Source organism: Monodelphis domestica, chromosome X (genome assembly GCF_027887165.1).
Source record: "Monodelphis domestica isolate mMonDom1 chromosome X, mMonDom1.pri, whole genome shotgun sequence".
Lineage (NCBI taxonomy): Eukaryota > Metazoa > Chordata > Mammalia > Didelphimorphia > Didelphidae > Monodelphis > Monodelphis domestica.
Window position 1 is genome coordinate 89,341,659 of NC_077235.1, and position 26,866 is coordinate 89,368,524.

The following is a 26,866-nucleotide window of genomic DNA, read 5'->3' on the forward strand; positions in this document are numbered from 1 at the left end:
AATTAATTCTCAAACTGAGAGGATTGATAATGATTTTGATACGGTACAAATGTAATTCCATGTATTACTGTTTGCCAGTTAAATGTGAAATGTTGCCAGATTTTTATTGAGCACAAAAACCCATGGTTAGGGGTTTGTTTTGTTAGGTCTTGCAATGCATAATGATTTCAGGGAATTTGAGAATTGTGTAAATGTGATTGATAGCAAGTCTGATGCAGAGAGGAAAGTTTATTCTGTATGGACAGAAATTGTACTGACTACTTTATAAATGTGAAAGTCATTCAGAGAAACTTGTGTTGTTGAAAAGAACTTATTCTAGAATTTGAATTTGGGGATCCTTCAAATCACCTTTATTTTAATAGCAGCAAGAAATTATATTACACACACAAGCAGTTTTTTAAAGTGGTTGATCTGTGCATGGGATTAATGAGATAAGTGCTAAGAATTGATGTTTTACAAAAGAGGAAATTTTTAAATGATGTTGTTTTTAATCAGGGTTATATGTATTGTTTTTAAACGTGCAAAATGCAAAATGCATAGGAAGGAATTTGTAATCTAGAAATGCACATGTATGTATTCAGATACCAAATGCTGGAAATGAGTAATGCTGAGTGAATGCTAAATATGTCTGCATTATATTATGAAGAGGATTAAGTTTTCCACCTAAATAGGTTAAGGGTATATGACATACAACCTGGATGTCCTTAACAAGATAAATTCAACCAGCCCTGTCATCGAGAGGGCTTTTCATGAGGATTAAATACAGTCAAGCTTCAGGTATATCAGCGAGGTCAGGCAGGAACGCCAGGTAACATGGAGCTAACTAGGGAAAGGTGATTAAGTACATGTGAAAGGAAATAACTTCCTATCTTCTAACCTAGCTAGACAAGTTAATAATTGGATTTGGGGTATCTGGATTCATTTTATGAAGTGCTCCGTTTCAATGACAGTAATGAATAGAGATACTAGTTGATATTAAGAAACAACAAATTATAAATTGGAATTTAATCCAGTATGTAGCAATATTTTGAGCTACAAGAAAACTAAAGAGGAGGATCTAAATGCTTTGTACTTCAGTTTGGTTACACACTGAAAGATTGCTAGAGAACTGAATCACAGTTATTTGGAAGTTGGGAAGTTCAAACTAAAAATTTACTGAGAGTAAATTATTATGAAAGAGGTTTGATAAATTCCCAATTTTAACTTGAAGTACGCTCACTTGTTAGAGAAGGATGGGACAAGGCCGTTAAGTAATAAATCTAAATGGAGCCAAGGAGCCTTCGGATAACTTGCTCAGAAACTATTAACCCCTTCCTTGCACACAGGAAGGAGAAGGAAGTGCTTATAATTATTCTACACTGATACTCATGATCTGACATAGGGGCTTCCAAGAGTTAACAACCGCTGTGTGAGAGAACTTAAAGATGAGTATATCTTAATTGTAGAAACGGAGGGTTTAAGGTGCTCAAGCAAGCAAATATTGCCAGGCCTGGCTGACCAAAAAAAAGCTTGTTTGCAGCTGTGGAATCTCACTACAAACATTCCAGGTCCAGAATGATAAAATGAGTTAAGTGATATGTAATTGATAAAGTGACCTCATACGAGTTCTGGGGATTGTTGGTTGATGTTTTGGTTACATTGTTCATCTGTATCAGGATATATGTGGCAAACAATAGCCAAAGAATAGGTAGGGTGTTAAAAATGACATCTATGTGAAATGCTTGCTCAGAAATTTATGATTGTTATGTGAATGGCTGCTAAAATGTGTTTAAGTATTATTTGGATGTAAACAAAACCTTATTGTAAACCTGACTCTACCATATATTTTGTTACCTCAGTCTACCAATTTGTGCTCTGAACTGAAATTATGGTTGAGCTCTAGGCTGAAGACTGTTCAATGATGTCATCTTTTAAATCAGAATTCTTTTGGGTTACCGATTAGCGGTTGAAGTGATACCAGGGGGCTGGTTGTCTGACTTATGATGGTAAAGCAGGTTAGAGAAAGTGGGGAGGTGTGATGGGTTTGAATTTGGTAGGAGGGAACTTTGATTTCGAGTCCAAAAAGCTTTAGTAGGTGGGTTTGTAAAGGAAGGATGGACGGTGTGCTCTGCTTTTAAGCAGAGGGTTTTGAAGAAACAGAAAGGGAGAGAGAAGGTGAAAGAGAACTGATGAATGTTCTGCTCTCACAATTGGCTCTTTAACTTAGGGATACTATATAACGTAATGTAAGTGGGAAAATCACCCATGATTCTTTCATTTCTCTGGACAGTTACCCTGAAGTGATTCCTGCATGACCTTGTCTCAGTCTGTCAGATGGCCTAGGTCCAGGAGAGGATACAGCCCTGGTTTATAGGGAACCACTTAATTCAGCACTCATGTGACTACACCTGATGGGTAAATACATGAAAATCATGGAGTGATCAGCCTTGTAGGGATATTCAAGGCTTGTTTGGGGGTGTGGAGATTTGTTCCTGGATTGCTGATGAGCAAATTTCTCTCAGCTGAAATGGGGGGAAACTTGTCTTTTAAGGAAAAAGAAGGCTTCTGGGACCCAGTGGCAAGGGCTCTAAGGAGAGAAAAAGTCCTAGGATGGTTATAGAGAAGGCAGCCCAAGGCTCACTTTGGACTGAATTTTCCTGACCATCCTCGAGTGGAACAACAGTGGCAAGTGACAGCCTTGCTTGGGGTGTCTTTTGTGACTTGGAGATATTTCCCTTTCAGGGCCTTCTTCCTTCGTGACAATTCCCACGATCAGCACATGATGCAAATGGTGATATTAAAGTTTCCATTTCCTCAAACAACCCTAATCATTGGGAATTCTCAAATTGTTAGGAACATGCTTTGAGAAATAGGTGGAGTGTATTCCTAGATGGCTTGTATTTGAAGCCTTAAGTTACCACAGTTGAGGTTTGGTTCTTGAGCTTAGGAATAGCTCACAGCCTTCTTGGTTTCCCCAGCCTCTGGGGTAAGGAAATACCTCTGTAAGATATTGTTACTCCAGTGCTTATAGACATTACAGTTAATGTGTATTTTGCACTGGGATATTCTTTAACAGAAACGTCACCTACCAGCTCTGCAAACAACTCAGGAAGGGATCTGTTCCTGTCAGAAGATGATTTCTGAGGGTGAAGTCTGTTGGTTAAGATACCCAAATGCAAAGGTGTGATGTTCATTGCTATTGGATTAATGTCCTGCTCCTATCTGCTATTTGCCCCAGTACCCTTCTCCCTTAGGGGCTGACTTCCCCTTGTGACGGGTCTGCCAATCGAGGGAAGGAGTGACAGGACACTCTTCGGATCTCCAGGCAGTTCTCCACCGACCTGGGACCCTGGAATCCACTGAGGACGCGCCCCTAAAGACACTGTCTGCAGCCTTCCCTCCCCCTCGTATTCCCCTCCCTCTCTCTCCTACACATAGGCAGGGACAGCTCTACACCCATGCTCAGCACTGAAGAAACTACAGAAGATCTGGACCTCCGCCCCTTTCCCCTTAGACATTTGGAGACGAGAGGGGATGGGATGGCAGGGGGCACTGAACCAGGTGGGGCCTGAGACTCTGGCCCTCCGGGAGGCTGTGTGGTTCCCCTCTGGATGGCTGGGCTGGCCAGATGGCACGACTCACCAGAAGCAGTGGGGAGACAGCTAGCAAAAGGAATACATGACCCACTCGATTCCATTACTTCACTTTCTCCCCCGCCTCTTGGTTTCCCCCTCCCTTGTCACAGAGTATCCCTCAACTGGGAAATACCTTATCCCACCTGCAGGAGCTCACTGGCTGTGCCCCCGTTCTGGCCTACAGCCCTGTGTCTCCCCTAGCTCCCTCACTGCCCGCTGCAGCCCCTCACAATAGTGCCCCAAGTGACCTGCTATGCCAAGCAGGACCCCCTCTTCCTTAAGGAGAGGGCCTCTGTGCAGCCTTGGGTGAGGAACGGTGCTTCCATGTTAACCACTCAGGGATCATTAGGGACTTCCTGAGCAAGCTACGAGAAGGTCTAGAAGCCCTGACTGAAGGAGGGGGAAACTGCCGGCCCCTGATACGCGACCTTTTCTCCCTAGTCACGTCCCTCATAGGACCCCTCATAATCTTCACCCTACTTTTGACATTTGGCCCCGGTATCTTTAACAGCCTTGTTCGGTTCATAAAAGACTGACTAGATGCCATCCAGGTGCTGGCTGTTCGACAACAGTACAGACCCCTAGCCGAGAGCCACGAGCTGCCCCAGTGGGTGGGCCTAACCACTGCCCCCTAAAAGAAAAAGGAGTTGGGAATGAGGGAGGCCGGAAAATGGCCAGACTTGAGGGCCTAACAAGCTGACCTGTCAGAACCGTAAATATACCAAATCCTAGCAGGAAGGCCTAATGAGCTGGTCAGCCTTGAGAAACTTGTCAGAACCATAAATATGCCAAAGCGCCAGCTGCAGTAGATACCAGATAAAGGCCAGGAAGAGCCCAACAAATATGTCAAACAACAGGTCAGGGGGACCCCAACCATATAGAATTGTCAAAGCTCCAAGAATAGTAGGAAGCAGATAAGGGCCATACGTGCAGGCAAAATTCCAAGGATGGTAAGGTACCTACAGAAAAGTATAAAAAGCCCAGCCTGTCAGAAGCAACTCGGAACTCTGAGGATAGAGGTTCCCACTGATGCGCGGATCAGTTCAAGAAATGGCCTTTCTCTGCCAGTTTGCATTGTTCCTGGACTTCCATGGTGCTGGGTGAAATCCTGGACCTTAACACTACATTTTCATATTACACTATTCATTTGGGTGTAAAACAAAAAGGGGGAGGCGTAGCAGACAGGAAGCCAGGAGCGAGCTCATCTTCCCAGGCAGATTCCTGGCCTGCCTTTCAAAGGCTTCTCTGGAAGTAACTGCTTTGACTCAAGCAGGGCACTTAAAGGGCCCTTGGCTATCACTTGGCTAAAGGGAAAAAAAAAACTTTTCCTAATACCACAGCAGGTCTCAGCAAAATTAATGAATCCAGGTAATAATCCTGAATTAGGTTCAATTCCAAACAGCCCAGGTTGTAAAAAGATACTGCCCTTCTGTAACCAAAGGCAGGAGATTAAAAACAAACAAACAAAAGGCCAGCCCCTGCACTCATTTAGCATTTGAAAAGGGTCCTAGGAACTCTTTTGTTTGAGGTCAGGCCAGGGAAAGGCTGCTATACCTGGCTGATTGCAAGTGATAAGAAGCCCAGGGAAGTGAGATCTGGGCATTTGAATGGCTTTCATTTAGGCTGGATACAGGCAGAATTATGAAGGAATGTCTGCTCATATTTTTTGATGAAGGAAGTCAAAAAGGAGAATTAAAAATCTTTCTCTGACTTTTGTTATGTGCCACAGAATCTCAGGACTAGAAATGTTTATCTGTAGAGAAATTTTGGTATAAATCACGAGGTAATGCAAGTGCAAACAGAACATTTTTAAGGTTTGGGCTTCAATCTGAAGCAGCTTGAAATGTTTTTTCTCTACCGGCCACGTGGCTTGAGCCACGTGGAAGAGAGCATCAGAGCAACTGAGGTTCCAAGTTTTTTATTACAAACGCTGTAATTGGCTAGAAGGAAAATTGAATACTGAGACATACTAAGCATGACTTGGAATACGATTTAAAGGAATTCATAAGGCTTTCTAATTTGAACTATGGAGGAATGATTAACACTTTTCTAAGCAGGACATGAGAGCAACAATATTGAGCAGAGCTTATTCAAACAGCCTGCATGCAGTTCAGAAACGTTTTAGTGGGCATATTAATGTACCTGTATCCAGAAAGCAAACGATTCCTCACTAGAATAGCTTTTACTATGGACACTAAGACACATGCTCAGCAGAGTCAAAGCATGGTCAGAAGGATTCAATCGGTTTACCAGCGGCTCATTATTAAAGTTAGCGAGGAATCGGTTACTCAGTACAGAGATTTATGAAGGAAGGCCTTGACGGAGGCAATACTAGCATGTATTCAAATGGCAGATATTGAAGCTGATCATGAGACTGAAAAGAGACCCATGATAATAACGCACGTTCAAAGGTTCCTGGCCCAATTTGATTTATTTCTGCAGTGAAGATTTGCAGACTTAGCAGATGAGAGTAATGAGTTTAGTCACAGTATTAAGATCTTTTCAGTGATGGAGTTCATTGCAGTAGTTCCCATACAACAACTCCTGTGCAACTGTTTGATAATTCTGTGCATACGTGTACAGCATAAGGCAATGCTATCATTTTAATAACTGCACAATGGGAAACTTTTTCAAATAGCAAAAAGTGTGTGCAGGCAAACAGAGGCTTAAGATCCCAGCACACACGGGTCCAATCATAAGTGATTTCTAGTAGGATATGTTTATGATTATGGGTTTGCAAAAGCAACTATTTAAGCATCTATACCTGCTGCTTTGCAAAGTCTATTGTACATCTATATCCTGAACAAGCAGGGGATATCGCTTATCAATGCAAACTGTGGGGGATTAATTTCACCTCTGATAGGCATCCACTGTACATTTTGGAGCAAAAGGTGCATTTCAGCATGCTCCTGGCACAAAGGGTGAACTGTGAAAAGTGATGGGAGATACTGACTCTCCTGGTTTAGGGTTCAAGCTCAAATGAAGAAGTGAGCAAAGTGATGACAGATTTTATGAACATCTGTGCACTACTGTCTATTCCACACAGCTTGGAATAGCAGCGCTTTTAACAGCAATGCAAGGGCTGAATTGCATAGCTCATGGCTTACATGCAAGCTAGGGTAAATAGAGATCAAGGGAATTCATGAGCCCCAAGGTTCAAAAACTGAAGGTATAGATGTTCTGTCCCTTCCTAACTCTCTGAGACCCAATGAGGCTGTCATTTGGGGTCGAGGTTTTCTGTTTACTTTCTCAGATACATGAAGTCCATGGAAGATGATCAAGAGCATCGGATGGCAAGACAATCTGCCCAGAAGAAGGACAGATGGCAGAGGTGTCTGGCACAGGACACCAGAAATGCAGCACATGGATTGTAAAGGCTATGATTGCCCTATAGGCAGGTTTAACACACTATCCACACACATGTACTTGAATGAAAAACAATGTACATGCAGAAGAATGTCATTGAGTCACTGACAGATATTCTGTTCTAGGGATATATGGGTATTTGGGAAAAGATCGAACTATTACATGCCTGAAATTTTGAATGGTACTGGTACAACGTGTAACCTGACAATCATTTTATTGGAATTCTTCCATGTTAGCCAAATGTGATCAAATATCAAAAGGGTATAATTGGGAATGTTATGACAGTATAAGGAATGCTGTCCACCTGCAGCACAAATGGGTATTACTATCCAACACGTAATGATGATTATTGTCTTAAAGGGTACATTATATTTGCAAACAACATGTTTTTATTAGAATCAGACTTATCTAGAAGTCCATTTTGTTTAGCTGTGACTGTTCCACTTTCGTAAGGAAAGAGGTGGATATGGTATCACTAATCATCTATCTCTTCTACAGCCCAGAAGGAATAGAAGTTAAAGCTATGCAATAATCACTATTGAATGTAATGATAAAGATCACATTGTGTGAGATACCTGAATTGGGTTGAATATCATCGAGATATGAAGACTGTAAGGGACCCAAGGGGATGATAATGTTGGGCCGAGGTCTTGTTTGTATGTTCACAGATAATGAAAACATCTGGTCACCCACGTCATGCTTCATGCCAGCTGACACAGACCAGGAAGAGAAGCAGACGGAAGGTGATGGCGTCAGCTATGTGCATGCCAGCCACAATCCAGGCATGCTGGAAGGACACTTCTCTGGTGACGGATATCACTCCAGAACAATGACATTACACTATTAGAGACATTGGCTAGTAGACCACTCATGGACACTTGTCATGCTGACATCCATTGAGATGTGGTACCCACAGCAACATCGAGTCTGCTAATTCAGAAGGACTAAATCACACTCGTGTCTGTACAAGACACCAGATATGTCCCACACTCCAAAGGCTTTGCTATGGCATTGAGATGAATTAGCTACAAATTGTCTAGCTACTAATGTATACCCTGTATTTTGTATATGATACGGTCAAAAGGAATGTATATTGTATGCATTGTAAATCTACCACTTGTATTGTAAGAAATGCTGTTATCAACAAGGGTCTAGACCTTGGTATGAGTCTCCAAAGAGGAGGAGATAGAAAACTTTCATTCATAGCATAGATCTGATACCTCTGACAACCAAAATGAGGTGCTAAGCAGAAAATGCTGCTCACTCATGGTTAATGGACAGATGACACTGATGTTACTCTCAAGAAAGGATGAGAGATCAGGGAAAAGACACTAGGAAATCTTTAATCAGGAACCTGAGTTATTGTAAGAGATCATTGACATCCAGACAAAGATTATGTTCCTGACAATACCAGGATAGACATTAAGGGTCCACAGACCTCCATCCGCCACCCCCACCCTTCAGCTGGACCCCTTGCCTTTGCCACTCTCTGCAACTGGGCTTCGGGCTCCAAAGGCACATTAAGGGATACACCACCAGCAGCCAGGGAAAAAGGCTCAGCCCCCCCCACAGCTCTGACCGGGGACTGGCCTTGCCTCACATCTATCCATAAAAAAAGCCCAGGTTCGCCTGAGGCAAATAAAAAACAACAAAAACCTCTTTGGTATTGACCTACAATGCCCAAAGGAGTCCCAGCGGTCCCCTTCGCCTTCAGATGGGGGGAGACCTGTCTAAAGAAGCTTCGCCAAAAACAAAGAAAAACCCCGCAAATCACATGGCCCGCAATCCCCAAAGTAGTCCCCAAAGGGGAGACTTTGGTAGGTCCCCAGAGGAGCTACTCAGCTGCTGCTGCTGCTGCTCTTGACAGACAACTCCCTCCCAATTAGGCAATTTAATACTAGGAAATGCCTAGCTTAGACTGGAATACGCTTTAAAGAAGTTTCTAATACATTCACATTCTAAATATGTGGGATTCTAAAACATTTCTGAAGCAGGACACAAGAGCAGCAAAAACAAAAAATTGGCTGAGATTATTTCAACCACCTGGATGCAGTTCAGAAATTTTTTAGGAGGCCTGTTAATGCGACTTCATCCAGAAAGCAAATTATTGATAATTAGGAGAGCTTCAATCATAAAAATCAGACACTCTCAGCAGAGTGGACACACGGCTGGGAGGAGTCAATCTGTTAACCAACCAGGAGTTAGTTATCAAGGTTATTGAGCAATTTGTTAGCCAGTACCATGATTTATTGGTGATTTAAATGGGCAATACTGCCACTCACTCAAACTACAGATATTGAAGCTGATCATAATATTAATTTAAAACCTATGATAATAATGCAAATCCAAATGCTACCTGCACAATGTGACCTATTTTTACAGTGAAATTTTATAAAAGTTTATAAATGAAACTAATAACTCTAGTCACAGTATTGAAATCTTTTTAGTTATGAATTTAACTATTATAGGTTAACTATAACACCTATGCAACTGCCTGATAAAGCTGCGCATACTTTTACAACATAAGACAGTTCTATAATGTTAATGATTGCATAAGATAAATTTTTGCATAGAGCAAAAAATTGTGTGCAAATAGACAAATGCTTAAGATCACAGCACACGTTGGTAAAATCATACGTGATTTATGGTATGATTTTCATCGTTATTGGTGTGGAAAAGCAAAGATTAAGCATCTATGTATGCGGTCTTGCAAAGTCAAGAGTAAAACGTTTCAAAGCCACTGCAAAATGTTGTGGATTATGTTCACCTCTGAAAAAATCTCCACTACACACATTTTGGAACAAAGGGTGCATTCCAAGATGTTCCTGAGATAAAAAGTTGAACACTGAAAGGTGAAGGGAGATAGTTACTCTCCTGGTTTATGGCATTAAGCTCAAATGAAGAAGTGAGCAAAGTGATTACAGAACTTAGAAATAATTGTGCACAGTTGTCTATTCCAAACATGTTGGGATAGCAGTGCTTTTCATAGCAATAAATGGCCTGAATTGGATAGCTCATGGCTCATATGCAAGCTATGCCAAAAAGAGCTCAAAGGATTGGATAAGCCCAAAGGTTCAAAAACTGAAGGTATTTATGGTCAGTTACTTTCTAACTTTATTAGACCAAATGAGGCTTTCATTTGGGGTCGAGACTTTCTGTTTATTTCCTCAGATACAAGAAGTCAATGGAGGATGACCAAAAGCATCCGATGGCAAGAAAATCTGACCAGAAAAAGATCAGACTGCAGAGGTGTCTGGCACAGGACACCTGGAAAAACTGCAAATGAGCTGGAAAGATCATCACTGCCCTATAGGCAGGTCTAACACACTATCCACGCACATGTCATTGTATGAAAAACTATTTGCCTACAGAAGAATATCGTTAAGTCCCTGACAGATAGTCTGTGCTACAGATTTATGGGTGTTAGTTATAAGATCAAACGTTATCACATACCTGAAAATTTCAAATGGTATTGGCATAACAGGTAACTTAAAATTATTTTTGTGGAATTGTTCCACGTTACCCAAATATGATCAAATATCAAATGGTGCAATTGGGAAGGTTATGACAGTACCATAAATACTGTCCAATTGCAGTACGAACTGTTACTATCATCCAAAAGGTATATATGATTATTGTCTTCAAGGGTACATTATATTGGCAAACAACAGCATATCTTTCTTCGTATCAGACTTATCTAAAAGTCAATTTTTTTCAGCTGTAGCATTTCAACTTTCATAAGAAAGAAGGGTGGAAATGGTATCACTAACCGTCTATCTCTTCTACACTCTAAAACGATCATAAGTTACAACTATGCAATAACAGTTTGAATGTCATGCTAAAGATTACATTGTAGGATATATCTGAATTGGGTTGAATATTACCAAGAAATTAAGACTGTAAGGGACCCAAGGGGATGATAACGTTGGGTCTTGTCTGTATGTTGACAGATAGTGGAAACATCTGGTCACCCACAAAGCACATAATGCCAGCCAACACAAGACCCAATTTTTCAAACATTGCCAATGTTATAATCTTGGTTATATTGAATGGTTCTTTTATACAGAAGTAGAGATTTCAATAAGGCTGATATAAGAAATATGCAGCCAGAAGTTGCCATGGCACTTCATTATCTTCATTCTTGTTATTTAAACAACAAATCAGAATGTAATGTTTATGGGAATATTGGTACTTGTTAAGAATTTGCACTAATTGTTGCATTTATAGTTGAGCAAAAGTTTTACAGGGTCAATCGTGGTCAACATCGATTAGAGAAATAGAAATCATTTTTGAATATCAATTCTGACATGACACATTGGCTCAGCTACAGCTATGCCACATGAAAGGTGAGCCATTAGTTTGAAATTTTGCATTCATTTCATGGTCATTTTCCATGATCATTTTCTCAGATTATTTTTCCCATATATTTTCTTTGAAATACTACAAGTACATTGTAAGTACTACTAATGCTCTGATCCTGATATATGAATCAGAAATTATATTTTTGGACATACCCATAAGGCTTATATCAGAAATCTGCAGCCAAAAGTTGCCATGTCACTTCATTAGCTTCATTCTTGTTGTTTCAACAACAAATCAAAATATAATGTTTATGGGAATATTGATACATGAATTGATGTTTGCACTAATGTTTGAAAAATGTAAAAGATGCTCATCTCTTTGGTATGCTTTTTAAAAAAAACGAGGGGGGAGAAAGAGATAAAGTATTTTTAAGTATATCTTTATATTAGTAGGCAGCTGGGTAGCTGAGTGGATTGAGAGCCAGGCCTAGAGATGGGAGGTCTTAGGTTCAAATCTAGCCTCAGCCACTTCCCAGCTGTGTGTCCCTGGGCAAGTCACTTGACCCCCATTGCCTAGCCCTTACCACTCTTCTGCCTTGAAGCCAATACACAGTATTTACTCCAAGATGGAAGGTAAGGGTTTAAAAAAAAAAGAATATATACCATTCTCATTTCAATTGAGCAATTAGGATTTGATGCTCTTTTACTTTATTTTCTCTGAATATTTTCATTAACCTATGTTGTTTTTCTTTTCATACATTTTGAAGTAAGATTATATTTTTATTACTTTTTTATCATTATTTTTCATCTATTATGAGACTTATCTTTGATTTTGTAGCAGTCCAGCCCAGAGGTATTATGGAGAGACAAGGATTGTGTGTGAGCACATGGCCATTCTGCGCATGGCAATGAGCTCTATTCCCAGCTTGGCTGAAGTTTAGGCGTGAAACCTTGCTTTCCTTTGTCTCACTCTCCTGAGGATAATAACCCCACCTTCACCTTGTCATAAGTTGCAATTATCCAATGGCAATACCCAGGTAACTCATCCATATGTATTGAGGTATCATGTAACTGATCAATATGTATTGAGCTCATTTGTATATCAAAGAGAATATATGGGACTGACACAGCCAGCCCCCCCACTAGGAGGACACCCACAGGTTTGCTATGGAGCAACTTCTCCCCTTTCTCTGTCCTCTCTATCTTTCTTAATGAGGCCTGGGCTTGCGGCCAGGCCGCCCTGTTTCTCTCTCTTTTCTAATGCGAATAGCTAGCATTATCTACCACCTTTAGTTTCTGATCTCCTTTCCATCTGAGCTAGCATTATCCTTTGACCAGTGCAGTGTTAAATTGAGACCATTGGATGGGAATAGCCTGAATTAATAACCACCAGTGGTCGGAGCAGGCTGTGGCTCCCGAAAATTAATAATTGATTACTGACTCGATTATTTACATCTCTAAAGTCGGCTCGTTCACGCCCTTCGCAGGATGTAAAACTTCTATCCTGTTTCTATCTTCTCTCCTTGTAACCTCTCGCAGGCCAGGAGGTTGAAGATTTTGATTACTAAGTATAAAGATCATTTTATCATAATCAAATTATATATATTAATATGTGGGGAAAATGTTTTGTGTAACTCTCAAAAATTTTATGCATCATAAGAGTAGTTAGAAGAAACATGCATAGGGAAAGATTGGGGCATTAAGAAGATTTGGTTAAAGTGGGGGCAAAAAAAGGAAAAGGGAGGGGGGAAGCATTGACAATACTAAGACTTACTTCAAGAAATGGGGGGGGGGGGACTATGCTTCAAAGAAGTTTCTAATACATTCAAATTCTAAATATGTGGGAATTCTAAAAAATTTCTTAAGCAGGACACAAGAGCAGCAAAAATAAAAATTTGGCTGAGATTATTTTGAGGGAGGCCGGAAAATGGCCAAACTTGAGGGCCTGACAAGCTGACCTGTCAGAACCGTAAATATACCAAACCTACAGCTGCAGTAGGTACCATATAAAGGCCAGGAGGAGCCCAACAAATATGTCAAACAACAGGTCAGGGGGACCCCAACAATATAGAATTGTCAAAGCTCCAAGAATAGTAGGAAGCAGATGAGGGCCATACGTGCAGGCAAAATTCCAAGGATGGTAAGGTACCTACAGAAAAGTATAAAAAGCCCAGCCTGTCAGAAGCAACTCGGAACTCTGAGGATAGAGGTTCCCACTGATGCGCGTATCAGTTCAATAAATGGCCTTTCTCTGCCAGTTTGCATTGTTCGTGGTCTTCCATGGTGGTGGGTGAAATCCTGGACCTTAACAATTTCAACCACCTGGATGCAGTTCAGAAACTTTTTATGAGGCATATTAATGCGACTTCATGCAGAAAGCAAATTATTGATAATTAGAAGAGCTTCAATCATAAAAATCAGACACTCTCAGCAGAGAGGACACATGGTTGGAAGGAGTCAATCTGTTAACCAGGAGTTAATTATCAAGGTTATTGAGGAATTTGTTAGCCAGGAACATGATTTAGTGGTGATTTAAAATGGGCACTAGTGCCACTCACTCAAACTACAGATATTGAAGCTGCTCATAATATTAATTTAAAACCTATGATAATAATGCAAATCCAAATGCTACCTGCACAATGTGACCTATTTTTACAGTGAAATTTTATAAAAGTTTATGAATGAAACTAATAACTCTAGTCACAGTATTGAAATCTTTTTAGTTATGAATTTAACTATTATAGGTTAACTATAACACGTATGCAATTGCCTGATAAAGCTGCGCATACTTTTACAACATAAGACAGTGCTATAATGTTAATGATTGCATAAGATAAAATTTTGCATAGAGCAAAAAATTGTGTGCAAATAGACAAATGATTAAGATCACAGCACACGTTGGTAAAATCATACGTGATTTATGGTATGATTTTTCATCGTTATTGGTGTGGAAAAGCAAAGATTAAGCATCTATGTATGAGGTCTTGCAAAGTCAAGAGTAAAATGTTTCAAAGCCAGTGCAAAATGTTGTGGATTATGTTCACCTCTGAAAAAATATCCACTACACGTTTTGGAACAAAGGGTGCATTCCAACATGCTCTTGAGATCAAAAGCTAAACACTGAAAGGTGATGGGAGATAGTTACTCTCCTGGTTTATGGCATTAAGCTCAAATGAAGAAGTGAGCAAAGTGATTACAGAACTTATAAATAATTGTGCACAGTTGTCTATTCCAAACATCTTGGGATAGCAGTGCTTTTCATAGCAATAAATGGCCTGAATTGGATAGCTCATGGCTTATATGCAAGCTATGGCAAAAAGAGCTCAAAGGATTTGATAAGCCCCAAGGCTCAAAAACTGAAGGTATTTATGTTCAGTTACTTTCTAACTTTATTAGACCCAATGAGGCTTTCATTTGGGGTCGAGACTTTCTGTTTATTTCCTCAGATACAAGAAGTCAATGGAGGATGACCCGGATCATCAGAGAATGATCTGATGGCAAGAAAATCTGACCAGAAAAAGATCAGACTGCAGAGGTGTCTGGCACAGGACACCTGGAAAAACTGCAAATGAGCTGGAAAGATCATCACTGCCCTATAGGCAGGTCTAACACACTATCCACGCACATGTCATTGTATGAAAAACTATTTGCCTACAGAAGAATATCGTTAAGTCCCTGACAGATTCTCTGTGCTACAAATATATGGGTATTGGTTATAAGATCAAACTTTATCACATACCTGAAAATTCCAAATGGTATTGGCCTAACAGTTAAGTTAAAGTTATTTTTGTGGAATTGTTGCATGTTACCCAAATATGATCAAATATCAAATGGTACAATTGGGAAGGTTATGACTGTACCATAAATACTGTTAAATTGCAGTAAGATTTGTTACTATCGTCCAAAATGTATATGTGATCATTGTCATCAAGGGTACATTATATTGGCAAACAACAGCATGTCTTTCTTAGTATCAGACTTATCTAAGAGTCAATTATCTAAGAGGGGAAGAACTCTCATATGAGAAGGAGAGGAAGAGAGCGTGAAGTGGGATTACTTAAACCTTACTCTCAGTGAAATCAAATCTGAGAGGGAAAGAACATCTAGATCCAGTGGGATCCTGAATTCTATCTTATCCAATAGGGCCAGAAAGAAAGGAATATTAAGGAGGGGGAGGGGTGAGGGAGTATAAAAAGGGAGGGAAGGAGAGGGGGGAGGGGAAGGGAGCATAAAAAGGGAGGGGCTAGAAAGGGAAGCATCTCAAGGGAGGGGACTAGGGGGACTGACCTAAAGTAAATCACTGGTTCAAAAGGAGATTGCTAAAAAAGAAAGGTCAGAACTAGGGGAAGATATCAAAATGCCAGCGAATCCACAAATGACAATCATAACTTTGAACGTGAATGGGATGAACTCACCCATAAAATGTAGACAAATAGCAGATTGGATTAGAACCCAAAACCCTACCATTTGTTATCTTCAAGAAACACATATGACGTGGGTTGACACTCACAAGGTTAGAATTAAAGGTTGGAGTAAGAACTTTTGGGCCTCAACTGATTGAAAGAAGGCAGGAGTTGCAATCATGATATCTTACAAAGTCAAAGCAAAAATAGATCTGATCAAAAGGGATAGGGAAGGTAAATATATTCTGTTAAAAGGGAGTATATACAATGAGGAAATATCACTAATCAACATGTATGCACCAAAGGGTATAGCATCCAAATTTTTAATAGAGAAACTAGGAGAATTGAAGGAGGAAATAGACAATAAAACCATATTAGTGGGAGACTTGAATCAACCACTATCAAATTTAGATGAATCAAACCAAAAAATAAACAAGAAAGAGGTAAAAGAGGTGAATGAAATCTTAGAAAAATTAGAGTTAATAGACATATGGAGAAAAATAAATAGGGACGAAAAGGAATACACCTTCTTTTCAGCACCACATGGCACATTCACAAAAATAGATCATACACTAGGTCACAGAAACATGGCACCCAAATGCAGAAAAGCAGAAATAATAAATGCAGCCTTTTCAGATCACAAGGCAATAAAAATATTGATCGGCAAGGGTAGATGGAGATACAACCTCAACTCTTTTAACTCTTACAGTTTAAGTCTTCCACTCTTTTAAACTATCACTCACCTTTGAAGAGAAGCGACGTCGACGTCTTGCTGCTACACGTAATTGCTGACTCCAGGTCACAACCGCACCTCCAGTAACAACTGGTGTTCCATGCCCCATCTGCCACAAACTCTGTGCCTCATGAGGTCTTTGAACTCCAAAGCCATATGAGGATACACTGTAGATGATAATGCACAAAGACAATAATCATTCTCGGTCACCAAGAGACTACCACTACTGTATGCCTTTCATTTTAGATGTCGATGCTCTATACTGTCAAAAGGAATTTATTTTGTATGCATTGTAAGATTCCTATTTGTATTGTAAGAAATGGTACTATTATACAAGGGTATAGACATTGGTATGACTCTCTTAGGAGGAGGAGATAGAATTTTTCATCCACAGCATAGACCTAGTAACCCTGACAACAAAAAATTATGTAGAAAGCAGAAGACGCTGCACAGGGATTTAGGATGGACAGATGGTCCTGATCTAACTCTTAACAAAAAGGAGGAAATATCAGGCCGAATGTACTTTGACATTTTTAAGTAGGAACCTAAGTTATTGAAAACGGTCATCTACATCTATGTATAGATGATATTCCTGACAATACCTATATATATTTTGTGTGCCAACCACCATTGGTGTGATTACATGTTAATACGATTTTGGGTCATTACTCCTAAAACCCCCCATCTTTTGGGGTGATATCTTGATGGGAACTCTTTCATGCTTGCTCCCACCAGCCTCAGAGTTCAGGCAGACTGCTGGATTTGGGGATTATCACTTTCCCCTTCTAATACTGGAAGACGTTGTGGTCTGTGGGAAGTCTAGCCTCAGTGGTCAACTGAGTGCTCAAGGTTGGACAACCTCTGTGGAAGCACAGATGTTGACCCACCTCTGTGGAATTATTCTACACCTCCATGGGACAGAGGCAAAGTATACACTAAGGTTCCCCTTTGGAGTTTATATTTAAAGATTGGGAAAAAATTGGCACTTATACCCTAACCCTAAAAGCACATTGGATGTTCTATATTTACAAGGAATTAGGAAGTTACATCAAATTCTATGTGAGCAAGAAGCGGTAGAAATTGCTTCTACGTGAAAAGCAACTTAAGCTTCTAATGAACCCAAACACTGGTTTGGTACAATGAATTTTTCAAACATTGCCAATGTTATATTTTTGGGAATATTCAATTCTTCTTTTATACAGAAGTAGAGATGTAAATAAGGCTGATATAAGAAATATGCAGCCAGAAGTTGCCATGGCACTTCATTACCTTCATTCTTGTTATTTAAACAACAAATCAGAATGTAATGTTTATGGGAAAATTGGTACTTGTTAAGAATTTGCACTAATTGTTGCAATTATAGTTGTGTAAAAGTTCTACAGGGTCAATCGTGGTCAACATAGATTTGGGAAATAGAAATCATTTTTGAATGTCAATTCTGATATGACACATTGGCTCAGCTACAGCTATGCCACATGAAAGGTGAGCCATTAGTTTGAAATTTTGCATTCATTTCATGGTCATTTTCCGTGATCATTTTCTCAGATTATTTTTCCCATATATTTTCGTTGAAATACTAGAAGTACATTGTAAGTACTACTAATGCTCTGATCCTGATATATGAATCAGAAATTTTATTTTTGGACATACCCATAAGCCTTATATCAGAAATCTGCACCCAAAAGTTGCCATGTCAATTCATTAGCTTCATTCTTGTTGTTTCAACAACAAATCAAAATGTAATGTTCATGGGAATATTGATACTTGAATTGATGTTTGTACTAATGTTTGATAAATGTAAAAGAGGCTCATCTATTTGGTATGCAATTCAAAAAGAAAGGGGGGGGAGAAAGAGAGAAAGTATTTTAAGAATATCTTTATAGCACTCTCATTTCAATTGAGCAATTGGGATTTGATGCTCTTTTACTTTATTTTCTCTGAATATTTTGATTATCCCATATTGTTTTTCTTTTCAGACATTTTGAAGTAAGATTATTTACTTATTACTTTTTCTCATTATTTTTAATCTATTATGAGACTTTTATCTTTGATTTTGATTACTAAGAATGAAGATCATTTTTATCATTCTAAAATTATTCATAAGTTGAGAGTAAAATCTTCATTGTTGTTGACAATCACACTTACTTTTTACATCGTAAGTTTTTGCAATGTTTTGGGTGTCTATTTTGAATCACTTGAAGTATCATTTGATGATGCTACATGATTTTCATATTTTTAATTTGAGTCCCAATTTTTTTTTATATTTTTATATCACACACCCTTCATCTTATTTTTTTAACACAAAAAGTGTTGCTATGTAGCAATCCAAGCATATTCACATCTAAGAAATATAATTGATGTATGGATATTGTGTCTTCAGACACAAGGTTTGAACTCTGACATATGCAAACTCATTAACATTCGGTGCGGACTCGAATTCCTCGGTAAAAGGGCCGGTTGAGGTCAACACACCCAAAAGGTGTCATCATTACCTTCCCATCCAATATGAATTATCTATGCTTTGTTACCTGGTCATTGATCCTGGCTATCCCCAAGAAAGCCTGGCATAAAGGTGTGAATCCCTCTCTTGTTCCAGCAATCTTAAAGCTTCACTACTGTCTCTTTACTAAGGCCTCTCTTGGCCACATGCTTTCTATCACTGAATCCGTACTTCCACGTGTCTGCAAGCTTCACATATTTTCCTTTAATTCTTTCACCAAGGAAAATACCATAGGGGATCCCGTCTGCCCTATCTATTACTTTGACTTGTCTCAGTCTGTCATTCTTCACCCATATTCTCAGACTCCCTGCTCCTTCTTCTCGGGTCCCATCCCACAAAGGAAAAATCCCTTTTTGTAACCACCACTACCAGGTTATAGACACCCTCATTCACAGGCCATGGAACCAACCCTGGAACCATACGTCTATGTGGCAGGTATCTTGGCTTATATATCCCAAAGGCTATGCATAATCAGAACAAGGGAAAGACAAGGATTCCCTCTCATCTCGAGAAAAAGACTTTTTCTTTAACTATTGAAGATCTGAAAACTTCTTATAGTCCTGCCTATACATGGGAAATATGATATGTCCATGCACCAGTCCTATAATTACTATCACATTAATTCAGGATCACTAAGGAGTGAACATCATTTTCTTATTATTTTATATTATTACTTGTGATCTTTGATGATGAAAATTGTTATGCTTGAGTTTGCTAAATGGAAATGAAGATCATTCTTATCATTTTTATAGCATTATGGCTAAGTGACGTTTCATTTTGATATTTGATTGTGAATTCATTTCTGATTTTTATCTGACTACGGTCACTAGTATTCCTGTTTGTTGATTAAGTTTACAATTTCATTGTAACAGGATACCCTCTTATTTTATTTCTGTAAAAAAAGGGGGGGGAATATATAACCTACCAGGCATGCGGGTACAGTTGATGTATTAAGTACGTGATCAGATCCATTCATGATCAATGTATCGGCACTTCTAAGGGCAAGAGAATTCCTGAGCCTGAGTCACAAAGGCTTAGCCCTCACCTTGTCAAACCTCATTCCTCTGAAAAGCTCATGTCAGGGGAATCCCCACCAACTCCGACCTTGTCATTGTCTATCCAACCAAAGTTAAGAACTACTTGCTATGCCACGTATTCATTGATCACCTCTCAATACACAATAAAGGCTGGGGTGAGGCACACTGCTTTTTCTCTTATTTCCTGCATCCTTGGAGTTCTCCCTGTTGTCTCTCTATATCTGTCCTAGCTCCACTCCTGGCCACCTGCCTTCTATCTCAGAATTCTTACTTCCACGCCGTCTCTTATGTCTCAGATTTTCCTTTCGTGATTTTTCTAAGGAAAATAGTATCAGGAGCCATCGCCGCTCCCCATTTCAATTCACTTCTCTGTGTCTCTTCATTTATCACCCATTTTCTCCGTCTCCTTTCTCCTTCTCGAGCACAAACCCACTAAGGACATACGTTATGTAGCAGCCGTGGGTCGGACTCTTATCCCAGCTTTCACATAGATATATGATCTCAGGATTCACTGACCTAACCTCGGTCACCATGACCATACGTGAAACATCTGGGTACCGAAGACTAAGATTCACGCGACTTCCCTTTTAGCACCTGGGTTTCAGGACCCCAGCCCCAGGAGTACCCGTTCATTCCCCTCCCCCAACTCCAGGAATTCCTCCCTACTCCCGCTACCCTAAAAGTGTATAAAAAGCCTGCAAATCACAGCCTTGGAGACAGCAATTAGGTGCTGAGCACCAAGCTATATTTTGCTCAATAAAGTACCTCTTGTGTGTTGCATTACCGTGTGTGTGTGTGTCTGTGTGTCCACCATGGAATCGGAGCCAGACCTGGACATTACACCTTCAACCCAAAAGCCAGAAGTCCTAGACATGGAACAGAAGAGCTGCCATAACACTACTGCTGCTGCCGCTGCTCTTTCTGCTACAGCTGACCGCTCTGTGGCATCCCATTCTGAGGGAGAGCCATGAACACAAGGTACAAGTGGAGCCCAAGAGTGACCAGGCTGCCCTACAGGTTCTAGCCATTTCTCTATCTAGGGAGGCACTGATGCCAGCTCGCAGTCAGCCAGGCAGCCAGCCAGGCAGTAGCGTCTAGTGCCTTCTGTAACTGATTCACTCCTTTCACAGACCTAGCCAGGATATGGTGAGGACCAAGGAGAATAGTGAACACGCCGGTAAAAGGGACAGCTGTCTCATCCCTGCAAGGCCAACGTCGGCCCGATCCTGCTAGGAACGACACTTCCCCCCTTTTGAGGTGAGGAGGGATGCATGGCTGGATGGATGGGCATGCTTGCAAAGAAGGGTCTTGCCTCCAGGATCACACAGGACTTGCATTTGCCTCCTCTATCCCTCCAGATCCTTGGTCGCCAACACTCCTAAGGAGACACTTCCCTTACAAAGACCGCTCAAAAGGTGTGTAAGCCAGAGGATGCCCACCAAAGGCTTTTCCACGAAAGACGTGTTGGGGGTCTGCCTGGCAGGAGAGCAGGATGAACACACTTTAGAGGCTCCGGTACTTATACCAGGGGCCAGCCATACTCTCTTAACAGAGTCCACCATGCCCTGGGTACCAAGGTGGCCATTATGATGAACACATGGGATTTTGGTGATGGAAACTTCTAGGGAGCAGGGGTTTTCCTTCAAATGACACCCACACTCCATGAATTTGCTTTGCTTTGAATTTTCCTCTCCATTCCTCCACTTCTTTTTCATTACAGGAAAGTGATCAATTTAAGGCATCAGTGGTTGTTAATGTTCAAAGTAATTCAGGCCCTCCTATGGCTGCTAGCTTGGCAGCAGCATCTGCTCAGTCATGTCCCCTGGAGACTGGGTCAGTGCCACCTCTATGGGCACAGCAGTGAACTAGAGCGAGGGCTTCAGGCAGCGGGAGAGCAGAAAGAACTTCCTTAATCATTTCTGCATCAGCTATGGAAGGAGAATACTGAGAGGACCGGGTGGAAGGCAGGTGTGTGACTGCTCCAAGGCAAAGTGGGCCACTCCTGGCCAAGGTCCACTCATATTTACGCCTATGACGTCAGGATGTGTACCTGGCTTGGGGTCCAAGAGGAGACTTGTACAGAGCTCTAAAAGCTTCTTTTATACCCATTACAAATAAAACTGTCCTGGGATGCAGTACCAATACGTGGCCTCAAGAGGGAGACCAAGAGGCGAAGGGGGTGGGGGAGGGGGAGCTGAGCACCTGAGGAAGTTGGGGACCTGGGACTGGGTCTACTGAAGGAGGGGACTTTCTGGTGGGTGTCCCCACGGAGAGGAGGGGCAGTGTGGGAGGCGGGAAATTGAGAGGGAGGGGGCAGCTTTCAGGGGCAGGCCTGCCTACGGAGCTGACCAGTACAGGCAGCAGGCGGGACTACTGAAGAACCCAGAGGAAGATGCAGGAGGCGGGCCGCGCGGCGGCAGCCACTCCCAATGCGTCCTCCCCTCGTCAGGGGTGCCTGATGTGACCAGTGCTGCTCCCATACCTCACACCGTCCACAGGCAACTTCCCATCCTTTGCGGTGGCCCAGCTGAATGCTAGCCACAGCGACACAGGGAGGCTCTGACAGAAAAGGTGGGAACTTTCCTCTTCCTTCCCCGTCTGCCTGCCTGCGCATGCACCTGCACTCCAAGCCCCCTGGCCTGCCTTTCATTCTGCACCTGCGTAGCTTGTCCACAGACTTCCGTCCTCCACCCCCACCCTTCAGCTGGACCCATTGCGTTTGTCACACTCTGCAATTGGGCTTCGGGCTCTAAAAGCACATTAAGGGATACACCACCAGCAGCCAGGGAAAAATGCTCAGCCCCCCCACACCTCCTACCAGGGACTGGCCTTGCCTCACATCTATCCATTAAAAAAAGCCCAGGTTCACGGGAGAACAAAAAAAAAACCCTCATTGGTATTGACCTAATAGAGATGCTAAAATGAAAATTATTGAGGATAAAATAGCAAAAATTGAGGATAAAATGCAAGCCCAATTAGAAGATCTAAAATGTTTCTTAGAGGATCAATGGGCAAACACCCACTCTACCAGAAACAGACCTGTTTCTGAACCTTTGAATGAGGAAATTTCCTTCCCTGAAATAGAGATGGAAAACACCTTCCCTATAGCCCAGTTAACAGACTGCTTCTCTCGTGTAGTGCAAATCTTGTCTGAATTTAATCCCCAAAACCCTTCCCCTGCAATCCCAGTCTCTCATGTTCCCTCTCCTACAGAAAACCAAATTCTCACACCTCACACCGTCCACACGCAACTTCCCGTCCTTTGCCGTGGCCCAGCTGAATGCTAGGCACAGCGACACAGGGAGGCTCTGACAGAAAAGGCGGGAACTTTCCACTCCCTTCCCCCTCTGCCTTCCTGCCCTTGGGCCTGCTCTCCAAGCCTCCTGGCCTGCCTTGTACTCTGCGCCTGCGTAGCTCGTCCACAGACCTCCTTCCTCCACCCCGACCCTTCAGCTGAACCCCTTGCGTTTGCCACACTCTGCAATTGGAGTTCGGGCTCCAAACGCACATTAAGGGATACACCACCAGCAGCCACGGAAAAAGGTTCAGTCACCCCCACACCTCCTACCCGCGACTGGCCTTGCCTCACATCTATCCCTTACAAAAAGGCCACGTTCGGCGGAGGCAAAACAAAAAAAAAAACAACCCTCTTTGGTATTTACCTACAATGCCCAAAGGAGTCCCAGTGTTCCCCTTCGCCTTCAGACTGGGGGAGACCTGTCTAAAGAAGCTTCGCCAAAAACAAAGAAAAAACCCGCAAATCACATGGCCCGCAATCCCCAAAGTAGTCCCCAAAGGGGAGACTTTTGGTAGGTCCCCAGAGGAGGTATTCAGCTGCTGCTGCTGCTGCTGCTACTCTTGAAACACAACTCCCTCCCACCCCGGCATGGACCCCCTGGGGAAGGGGGCAGCACCCTACCCAGTCTTCTCAAGGCCTCCATCATTCCCCTTGCCACATTGCTGACAAGAGGCTGGCATCCACCACCACCAGGAGGGTGAGCGGAAATGGATTCATTACACTTACCTTCCACAAGCACCTTCATGACGGGACCTTCATTTCACCAGGGAGGGAAGAAAGCAGGAAGGAAGGCAAGGGCAGGGAGAACAACTTTGGCAAAACCAAAAGAAAAGAAAGGTGCAGGAGCTTCACCTACTAGCTCTACAAGATGCATGCCCTCTCACCCAGAGACCATCTTCTTCCTCCCCATTTAGGCTGACAGGAGCAAGGCTTCGATGGCAGAACAGATTTGTGCCTTAATGCTACTGCTGCTGCTCTTTCTCCTGACCACTCCATGGCATCGCCTAGAGTGGCCCGCTTACCCTGCATGCTTCATCCAGCTCTGCCTCAAGGCAGGCATTTCTCCCTGCAGAAAGCCAACCCACAACCTCCCCTGCATTCTTGGCCTGGCTCTCTTACTTCCAAGACCTAGCTAGGACATGGGGAGGAGGTGGGAACCTCCTGAGCATGCAAGGATATGGAGCAGGGGTATCATTCCTGGCGGGCCAAGTCTGGCCCTGAAAAATCTCCCGTTGCCTGAATCTGTCCGCAAGCCTGAGAGGGCCCTCTATTGGACAGAGAGGAGTGAGGGAGATTAGTCAAACCGACTTTCCAGGACCCATCTTACTCAAATGTCCTCCACTGAGCTGGAATGAAAAGGAAGGATGGGGAGAGGGAGGGAAGGAGGACATATGGGAGGGAGAGACGGAGAAAGGCAGGAAGGGATGGAGGGGGACAAAAAAATTGAGGAAAAAAAGGAAGGAAAGGAAGCTCCCTGTGCCTCCCAGATCATAGCAATGCCCTCTCATCCAAACGAGGTCCTCTTCGTGACCGTTGAAGAAACAGATTAATATCATGGAAACTTGCCCTCCAGATTAATCCAGAATGGGCCCCTAGTCCCAAGAACTAAGGTTGACATGTCCTTAGTCATGTGGTTTCACAAGGATACGTTATCCCAGGTTTCACAAAGATAGATCACGTCAGGATTCACTGACCTAACCTCGGTCACCATGACCATACGTGAAACATCTGGGTACCAAAGACTAAGATTGTTGTGTCTTCCCTTTTGGCACCTATTCAGGACCCCAGCCCCAGGAGTACCCGTTCATCCCTCCCCCACCCCCAAGAATTCCTCTATCCTCACCCTCCCCTAAAAGTGTATAAAAAGCCTGCAAATCACAGCCTCAGGGCCAGTTAGCATTTTCACTTAAAACGCATTCTATGGGTTGAGGCATGCAATTTGGGAGCATTGCTAATGATTTGGATATGGTACTGTAGCCTACCAGGCATGGAAGTATGGTTGCTGTATTAAATACTTGATCAGAGCAGTCAATGATCAATGTATAGGCAGTTCTAAGGGCAAGAGAATTCCTGGGCCTAAGCCACAAAGGCTTTGCCCTCACCTTGTCAAACCTCGTTCCTCTGAAAAGCGCATGGCAGGTGAATCCCCACCTACTCCGATCTTGTCATTATCTAGGCTACCAATGAGAATCAACTATGCTTTGTTACCTATTCATTCTTCCTCACTCTCCACAATAAAGCCTGGGGTGAAGGCGTGATTCCTCCTCTTCTTTCCTGTAAACCTTAAAATTTCTTAGACTTATAAATGTTGGAAATTTCACCATTGGGAAATTTCATACTTGAAAAATTTCCTATTGAGAGTGGGAACTCTATTGGAATGTGAACCCCATTGGCATGGGAGGTTCCTCCTCCTCCCTTCTTTTCCTGGGTTTTTTATTTTGTCTAAGCTGATTTTGAATGGGATTTCTCTTTCTAGTTCTTGCTGCTGAGCTGTGTTGGAGATATACAGAAAAGCTGATGATTTAGGTGGGTTTATTCTGTATCCTGCAACTTTGCTAAAGCTGTTGATGATTTCAATTAGCTTTTTGGTTGAATCTCTAGGATTCTTTAAGTAGACCATCATGTCATCTGCAAAGAGTGATAACTCGGTCTCTTCCTTGCCTATTTTGATGCCTTCAATTTCTTTTTCTTCTCTAATTGCTACTGCTAGTGTTTCTAGTACAATGTCAAATAGTAGGGATGATAATGGGCATCCTTGTTTCACTCCTGATCTTATTGGGAATGCATCTAGTTTATCCCCATTGCAGATGATATTAGCTGATGGTTTTAGATATATACTGTTTATTATTTTTAGGAAAGACCCTTCTATTCCTATGCTTTCTAGTGTTTTTAATAGGAATGGGTGTTGTATTTTATCAAATGCTTTTTCTGCATCTATTGAGATAATCATGTGGTTCTTGCTGGTTTGCTTGTTGATGTGGTCAATTATGTGGATGGTTTTCCTAATGTTGAACCAGCCCTGCATCCCTGGTATAAATCCTACTTGATCATGGTGAATGAGCCTTCTGATCACTTGCTGGAGTCTTTTTGCTAGTATCCTATTTAAGATTTTTGCATCTATATTCATTAGGGCGACTGGTCTATAGTTTTCTTTCTCTGTTTTTGACCTGCCTGGTTTTGGAATCAGTACCATGTTTGTGTCATAAAAGGAGTTTGGTAGAACTCCCTCTTTGCTTATTATGTCAAATAGTTTGTATAGTATTGGGATTAACTGTTCTCTGAATATTTGATAGAATTCACTGGTGAATCCATCAGGCCCTGGGGATTTTTTCTTAGGAAGTTCTTTGATGGCTTGTTGGATTTCAATTTCTGATATGGGATTATTTAAGAATTCTATTTCCTCTTCTGTTAGTCTAGGCAGTTTGTATTTTTGTATATATTCATCCATATCTCCTAAATTGGTGTATTTATTGCCATATAATTGGGCAAAGTAATTTCTAATGATTGCCTTAATTTCCTCTTCATTGGAGGTGCTGTTCCCCTTTTCACCTGTAATGCTGTGAATTTGCTTTTCTTCCTTCCATTTTAAATTAGATTGACCAGTACTTTGTCTA

At 41.7% G+C, this 26,866-nt stretch overlaps 1 long non-coding RNA gene across 1 annotated transcript in view; it reads left to right on the forward strand.

Moving 5' to 3' along the window:
• The first annotated feature begins 3,036 nt into the window (after nucleotides 1-3,036).
• LOC130456145 (uncharacterized) overlaps nucleotides 3,037-26,866 on the forward strand; it is a 65,394-nt gene continuing 41,564 nt past the window's right edge. Inside the window, exon 1 of the long non-coding RNA XR_008914653.1 lies at nucleotides 3,037-7,012. This is a non-coding gene — a long non-coding RNA (uncharacterized LOC130456145). The remainder of the gene's footprint in view (nucleotides 7,013-26,866) is intronic.